This window comes from Myotis davidii, unplaced genomic scaffold, assembly GCF_000327345.1.
Source record: "Myotis davidii unplaced genomic scaffold, ASM32734v1 scaffold193, whole genome shotgun sequence".
Classification (NCBI taxonomy): Eukaryota; Metazoa; Chordata; class Mammalia; order Chiroptera; family Vespertilionidae; genus Myotis; species Myotis davidii.
The window spans coordinates 266,649-275,401 of NW_006284616.1; positions in this window are offsets into that span (position 1 = coordinate 266,649).

Genomic DNA, 8,753 nt, shown 5'->3' on the forward strand with positions numbered 1-8,753 from the left:
AGCATCTATATTCATTAAGGATATTGGTCTGTAGTTCTCTTTCTTTGTGGTGTCTTTATCTGGTTCTGGGATTAGGGTAATGCTGGCTTCATAGAAAGAGCTTGGAAGTGTTTCTTCCTCTTGAATTTTTTGGAATAGTCTCAGGAGGATTGGTTTTAGTTCTTCTTTAAATGCTTGGTAGAACTCCCCTGTAAAGCCATCCAGACCATGGCTTTTGCTTGCTGGAAGATTTTTTAATTATAGCTTCAATTTCTTCAGTAGTTATCAGCCTATTCAGGTTTTTTTTTTTTTTAATTCTTCCTGATTGAGTTTTGGCAGCTTGTATTTTTCTAAGAATATGTCCATTTCGCCTAGGTTATCCAGTTTTTTGGAAAAGAGTTGCTCAATATAATTTTTCATAAACCTTTGTATTTCTGTGGGATCGGTTGTTACTTCACCTCTTTCATTTCTGATTTTGTTTATTTGGGTCCTCTCTCTTTGCTTCTTGGTGAGCCTGGCTAGAGGTTCGTCAATCTTGTTTATCCTTTCAAAGAATCAACTCTTGGTTTTGTTGCTCTTTTGTATTTTTTTTGTTTCTATGTCATTTATTTCTGCTCTGTTCTTAATTATTTCCTTCCTTCAGCTTACTCTTGGCTTTTCTTGTTGCTCTCTTTCTAACTGTTTGAGTTGTAGGGTTAGATAATTTATTACCATTTTTTTCTTGTTTTTTTTTGAATTAGGCCTGTAGAACTATGAACTTGCCTCTCAAGACTGCTTTTCTGTGTCTCATAGATTTTGGATTTTGTGTTTTCATTGTCGTTTGTTACCTGGATGCTTTTTATTTCAACTTTTATCTCATCGGTCACCCAATCATTGTTTAATAATATGCTATTTAGCCTCCAATTGTTTGATTTTTTTCATTGTTTTTATTGTAGTTGATTTCTAATTTTATGCCATTATGATTTAAGAAGATGCGTGATATGATTTCTATCTTCTTGATTTTTAAGACACTTTTTCTGTGTCCCAATATGTGGTCTATCTTTGAAAATGACCCATGTGTACTTGAGAAGAATGTATATTCTGTAGCTTTGGGGTGAAATGTTCTGAAGATGTCAATTAATTCTATCTGATCTAGTGAGTCATTTAGGATTGATGTTTCTTTGCTGATTTTTTTGTTTAGAAGATTTATCCAGTGGTGTTAGTGGGGTATTAAAGTCCCTTACTATGATTGTATTGCTGTCGATCTCTCCCTTGATATCTTCCAGAAGTTTTTTTATGTATTTGGGTGCTCCTGTATTGGGTGCATATATGTTTACCAGAGTTATATCTTCTTGTTGAATTGCTCCCTTTAGTATTATTAAGTGTCTTTCCTTATCTCTTGTTATGGCCTTCATTTGAGGTCTCTTTTGTTAGATATAAGTTTTGCTACCCCAGCCTTTTTTTCATTTTCATTCACCTGAAAAAATTTTATTCCATCCCTTCACTATCAGTCTGTGTGAGTCCTTTGTTCTGTGGGTCTCCTGTAGACAGAAGATATATGGCTCATGTTTTCTTATCCATTAAGCTACCCTATGTCTTTTGATTGGGGCATTTAATCCACTTACATTTAAAGTTATTATTGACAGGTAGTTGTTTGTCACCATTTTTATTCTTTATGCCTGTGTACTTCCCTTCCTATTTCTTCTTTTTATAGCAGTCCCTTTAGCATTCCCTGCATTGCTGGTTTGGCAGTAATAAATTCCCTTAGTTCTTTTTTTGTCAGTGAAGCTCCTGATTTCACCTTGCTGGATATAGAATTCTTGGATTCAGACCCTTGCTTTGCATGACTTTGTATATTTCATTCCATTCCCTTCTGGCTTGATGTGTTTCTGATGTGAAATCAGTTGATAGTCTAATAGAAGTTCCCTTATAGGTAACTTTCTGTATCTCTGTGTTAGCCTTTAAGATTATAACTTTGTCATTTACCTTTTGCCAATTTAATTACAATGTGTCTAGTTGTCAGTCTTTTGATGTTCATCTTGTTTGGGACTCTGTGTGCTTCTTGGATTTGTGTGACTTCCCCCCTCCCCCAAAGTCAAGGAAAATTTCTGTCATTATTTCCTCAAACAGGTTTTCTATTCCTTTCTCAGCTTTCTGTCCTTGTGGCACCCCTATTATATGGATGTTGTTTCGTTTTGTGTTGTCCCAAGCTCCCTTAGACTCTCCTCTTGTTTTTTAATTTTTTTTCCAGTTGTTGCCCTGCTTGAGTGTTTTTTCTACCTTGTCTCTAAGTTGCTGATTCGATACTGAGCTTCTTCTAGTCTTCTTTTAAAACCTTCCATTGTGGTCCTCATTGCACCTATATCATTCTTCATTTCCTCTTGATTCTTACACATGTTGGTAAATTTCTCATCCAGCTTTTTCAGCATCCGTATAACCCAAGTGGTTCCCAACATGGGGCACACACCCCACAGGGGGGCAATTTGATATGAATTATTAACAGCGAATTTTTTGCATTTCTTATGATTCTTGGGATCTCATATACAGTATATAAGTATACATTGTGACATATTTATGCATTTCATTTCTCTATTATATGTTTTGAAACTTTATTTGCTATTTTTTCATATCACTTCATATTATTTTTTTAAACAATTTTGTAGTGATTTCTTCCTCATTACTTCACTGTCCTTTCATTTTTTTTTTATTTTTCACTTTCATGGATGCCATGTTCTTTGGAAGCTTGATTAGAACAAGTTAATGGCATTTAGTCTTCCTCCATGTGAGTAGGAGTTCACTTTCTGAATAGTAAGAATTATATGTCACGGCGGGGGGCGGGGGGAGGGCAACAGTGTTTTAGAGATGCTTAGGTGGAGTATGGCCCCCAAAAAGGTTGGGAATCAATGGTTTAACTATTACTCTGAATTCTTTCTCTGATAAATTGCTTGCCTGCATTTCATTTATTTCCTTTCCTGGAAATTTCTCATTTTCTTTCTTTTGGGAATTATTTCTGTCTCCCCATTTTTGCCATCTCTTTGTTTTTGTTTCTATGTAATGTGAGTTGCTGTCACTTTCTGGCCCTGGGCAACCTCCATGAGGTGTGAGAACTTGAAACCCCTAGCAGTCCAATGGTCTGGGACTCCTTAGCCCAGAGACTGGGTCTGCCTTATGTCTCACACATTTGTCTCTGCTCTGAGTTGTATTACCTTCCCCCTTGGATCTGGATCCTCAGTTGTCCAATGCAGGTGCTCAGGATTGGTAGGGACACATGCACACTTCTTCTGGTGTGTGACTCCAGTGGAGTCCCTGAAGCACCAGGTCTGGGCGCATGGTGACTGGGCACACTGGGTCTGGACGCACAGGATCCCTGAAGTGACGATTCTAGGCGCAAGTAATGGGACCATGGTGTCCAGGCACACGGGGTGCTGGTGCAGAGACCAGGTGTTGGCTTATAGGGTCCCTACAGCTCTAGGTCTGGGCACGCGGGGACTAGGTGGGCACAGGGTCCTGAAGCGCCGGTCCTGGAATGCAGACAGGGAAGCAAAATGTGCAAGATCTTTCTGGCCTGAGGTCATTACTGGGAGCTGGCAGCAAGATGGGGCTCCACTCACTGCAGGCGTGTGACTCACTGCACAGGTGCCAGGTGGTGTCTGGTGGCAGTCTGGGTGTTGGTGTGACTGCAATCCTGGCCTCTGCTGCTCCTCCCTTCAAGATGGCATGGGCTCTGGGCCTAAGCTATGCTGGCTGGGTGTGCCTGCTGTGGTAACAGGGGCTATGCCTCTAGGAAAGCCCTTTCCACTAGTCCCCAAGGCTCCTGTGAGATCTAACTGTCCCTTACCCTCTCACACATCACACACATCCACACATGCCCCTCTCACTCCTTTACTCACACCCTCACCCTCACTGCCCTCCTGCTGGCTGCCATGATGGGGAAATCTCTCAGAAGTAGCTTTTTTTTTTTGGTATCACACTAGTTATTCTTCTCATCAATAAAGAGTCAAAATTCTAGCATAAGAAACAGACTACATCCATATAGAATGCTAGCAAGCCAGAGTTTTCTTTTTAAGGTTACATTCATAATTTACCTCTTCTCTAGCCTGAACTATTTATTGCAAAATCATTCATTCTTATTACCACTTTTTCTCTGACAGAATAACTTTGAAAGTAAAACAGCAACAATTCTCCATGTATGAAACCAGACTAAGGACTACCTCAGGCAATTCCCAACAGGAAAAAGTTTTCCCAGTGTATCACACAGATAAAATTATCTAGTTAATTGTATATTTGAATGGCCTGATTTAGTAATTGAATTCTCTAGGCAAAATTATAGAATACTTTGGGTTTTCAAGGTATATTATTCATTTTTTATAACTGCAAGAAATTGTTCTCATAATAATACTTAGGGTGTTTCTCATTTTTAACTGTTTTCCATTATGGCTGCACCAGTCTTCATTTTCACCAGCAATGAACTAGTGTTCCCTTTTCTCTACATCCTCACCAACACTTATTATTTGTTGATTTATTTTATAATAGCCATTCTGACAGATGAGGTGATACCTCATTGTGGTTTTAATTTGTACTTCTCTGATGGTTAGTGATTTTGAGCATTTTTTCATGTGTCTCTTGGCCATTTGTATATCCTCTGGAGAAATGTCTATCCAGATCTTCTGCCCATGTTTTAATTGGATTGTTTGTCTTCCTTTACATTTAAGTCTTTCATCCATCTTGAGTTTATTCTTGTGTATGGGGAAAGTTGGTGGTCTAGTTTCATCTTTTTGCATGTGTCTGTCCAATTTTCCTTTCACCATTTGTTGAAGAGACTGTCTTTACTCCGTTGTATGTTTTTGCCTTTTTGTCAAATATTAACTGACCATAATGATGTGGGTCATTTTCTGAGGTCTCTGTTCTGATCCACTGGTCTATATGCCTGTTCTTGTGCCAGTACCAGACTGTTTTTGTTACAATGGCTTTGTAGTATTATGTGATATCTGGCATTGTGATCCCTTCTACTTCATTCTTTCTCGAGATTGCTGCAGCTATTTGGTTTTTTTTTATAGTTCCATATAAATTTTTGGAGTATTTGTTCTAGCTCTGTGAAATATGCCTTTGTTATTTTAATAGGGATTGCACTGAATATATAGATTGCTTTGGGTAGTATAGACATTTTAATAATGTTAATTCTTGCAATCCATGAACATGGTATATGTTTCCATTTTTATATTCCTCTATTTCTTTTTTTCAAAGGAAAAAGTTCCTATAGTTTTCCAAGTACAGGTCTTTTACCTCCTTGGTTAAGTTTATTCCTAGGTATCTTTTCTTTTTTTTCCTGCAATGGTAAATGAGGTTGCTTTTTCAGTTTCTCTTTCTGAGTTCATTATTAGTGTATAAAAATGAAAAATGCCATCGATTTCTGGATGTTGATTTTGTATGCTGTTGCCTTGCCAAATTCATTTCTTAAGTCTGGTAGTTTCCTGGTGTAGTCTTTAGGGTTTTCTATGTATAATGTCATGTCATATGCAAATGATGATAGTTTTACTTCCTCCTTTCCAATTTGGATGCCTTTTATCTCTTCTTGTCTGACTGCTGTGGCAAGGTCTTCCAGTATTGTTTTGTTCCTGTTCATAAGAGAAATGCTTTTAGTTTTTGCCCATTCAGTATTATGTTGGCTGTAGTTTTGTCATAAATGGCTTTTAATATGTTGAGATATGATGCCTATACTCTCTCTTTACTGAGACTTCTTATCAAAAAATGGTGCTGGATTTACTTGAATGCTTTTTCTGCACCTATTGATATGATCATGTGGTTTTTATCTTTCAATTTATTTATGTGATGTATTACATTTATTGGTTTGTGAATATTTTGCCAGCCCTGCATCCTCAGAATAATTCCCACTTGATCAAGGTGTATTATCTTTTTATTATATTGCTGGATCCAATTTGCTAATATTTTGTTGAGGATTTTAGCATCTGTGCTCATCAGGGATATTGGCCTGTAATTTTCTGTCTTTGTAGTGTTTTATCTGGAGTTGTAAAAAGAGCTTGGAAGTGTTCCTTCCAATTGAATTTTTTGGAATAGTTTGAGGAGGATTGGTGTTAGTTCTTCTTTGGATATTTGCTAAAATTCTCCTGTAAAACTATCTGGTCCAGGGCTTTAGTTTGCTGGAAGTTTTTAGATTACTGGTTCAATTTCATTAGTTGTAATTGGCTTACTCAGGTTTTCTGATATTTCCTGATTGAGTTTTGGAAGATTGTATGTTCCTAGGAATTTGTCCGTTTTGCCCAGGTTGTTGGAATATGTTGTTAGTAGTATTTGCTTACAACCCATTGTATTTCTGTTGTATATGTTGTTATATTGTCTCTTTCATTTCTGATTTTATTTATTTGGGTCCTCTCTTTGTTTCTTAATGAGCCTGACTAGTGGTTCATCAATCTTGTTTATCTTTTCAAAGAACCAGTTCTTGGGTTTATTGATCTTTTGTATTGTTTTTTTTTAAAAATCTCTGTCATTTATTTCCACTCTGATCTTGATTGTTTCCTTCCTTCTATTTGCTCTGGATTTTCTTATTTGTTGTTTAATAACAAGCTATTTAGCCTCCATGTATTTGAGTGTTTTGGGATGTATTCTTTATAGTTAATTTCTAACTTCATGCCATTGTGATCCGAGAAGCTGCTGTATTATATCAATCTTCTTGAATTTGTATAAACTTGTTTTGTGCCCTAACATGTGGTCTCCAGTGGTTCTTTTACTTTGTGTTTCTGTCTATTGTTTTTGTTTGGTAGTACTATATACTTTTCCTTGTGTTTCCTCTTTTTTTAAGCTATGTATCTCAGTTTCAGGGTTGTTTTTTTTTTTTTTTTTGGTGTGGTTATCTTTAGGTTTATAAAAAAAGGAAAGTTTCATATGTACAGCAGTTCTTTTTCTTTTGAATATATCTAATCTCCATCTTCCTTTGCAAATTCAGACCTTTACCCCCAACCCTTCTATGTTTTTGTTGTCACAAATTATCCCTCTTTATGCTCTAAGTTTTGTTGGTGATCTTATTCATAGTTTTGTGATCTGCTGTTTTTTGTTTGAAGTAGAATAACCCACTTGAATATTTCCTGCAATGGAGATTTTCTAGTGATAAATTCCCTCAGCTTCTGTATGTCTGGAAAAGTCTTTATTTCTCTTTCATATCTAAAGGGTAACTTTGCTGGATATATTATTCTTGACATGCAATTTCTTTTGGTCATTTGAAGAGTTTCTACTGAGAAGTCTTATGATAACCTCATGGGCTTTTCTTTATAAGTTACCTTTTTCTTTTCTCTGTCTCCCTTAATAATTCTTCCTTCCTCATTAATTTTTGACAATTTTAATACAATGGGCCTTGGAGAAGGCATTTTAGGACTGAAGTAATTAGGCGTTCTTTTGCTTCTTGAATTCAAGGAGCAAGCTTTTTCCATAGGCTTCAGAAGTTCTCATCAACCATTTGTTTAAATAGGATCTCAGTTCCTTTCTCCCACTCTTCTTCTCCTGGTATGCCTATTCTTATTTTACTCTTTCTGCTGGATTCAGATAGTTCTTATAGGATTCTTTCAAATTTTTTATGTTTAAGTCTCTCTCTCCTTCCTTCTGTATCATTTTTAGATTCCTATCTTTGATGTCACTGATTCTCTCCTCCATCTGGTCAGCTCTATTTGCCGTGTTTGCTAGTTCATTCTTTTTATTTTTTTTAGTGAGGTGAATATTTAATCTTGGAATGCAAAGAACTTTTTAAGCATAAAAAAGGAGGCTTGACAACATACAAATGTAGAACTGAAATGTCAAAAATATTATATGCAAAATTAAAAGACAACTAGCAAAATAGGAAAATATTGAGGCACTATTAGTATATTGTAAACAATATTTAATATATGTTTATTAAATTATGTGTTTAATATGACTAAATGTTACTAATCTGAAGTCAGGGAAAAACAAAAATAAAATAATTTTAGATAATATATAGTAAAAGGTAATACTAATACCTTATTGAAAATAACAAATGGTTTTGATTATCCATTCATAATTTAATATAATTTTATTTCCATTATACTTATAGAAGTTAAAATACACACAGAAATAGGCTCATGTATTTATTGTTCTAGCATTTATAAAAGGGTAGTAAGCCCCAGCTGGCTTGGCTCAGTGGATAGAGCGCCAGCCTGTGGACTGAAGGGTAGCGGGTTTGATTCTGGTCAAGGGCATATGCCTGGGTTGCAGATTTGATTTCCAGTGCATGAGGCAGCCTATCAATGATTCTCTCTCATCATTGATGTTTCTATTGCTCTCTCCCTCCCCCTTCCTCTCTGAAATCAATAAAAATATATTTAAAAATTAAAATTAAAAAAGAGTAATAAAATTATATGCTATGTACTAATTCTGTTCAGAAAAATAAGCCAGGAAAAGATGATGGTATTCCTTTGGTTTTGACTAAATGGAGCTGTTCCTTCTAATATCAGTTGTATAGTAAGGAAATAACACTAACTCATTGTGTATTCCATTTAAATGGTTATGTATTGTTTTTTTAAAAAAAAAACCAAAAATTTATTATCACAGTTTTCATAAGTCAAGAGTTAAGCATATTTTCATTGGGCCCTCTGTATGACTTCTTTTTTTTAAAATTTTTTATTACAAAGGGTATTACATATGTGTCCATTTTCCCCCCTGCCCTAGACAGTCCCCTAGCCTCCCCTATCCCCCAGTGTCTTATGTCCATTGGTTATGATTATATGCATGCATACAAGTCCTTTGGTTGATCTCTTACCCCCACCCCCCTC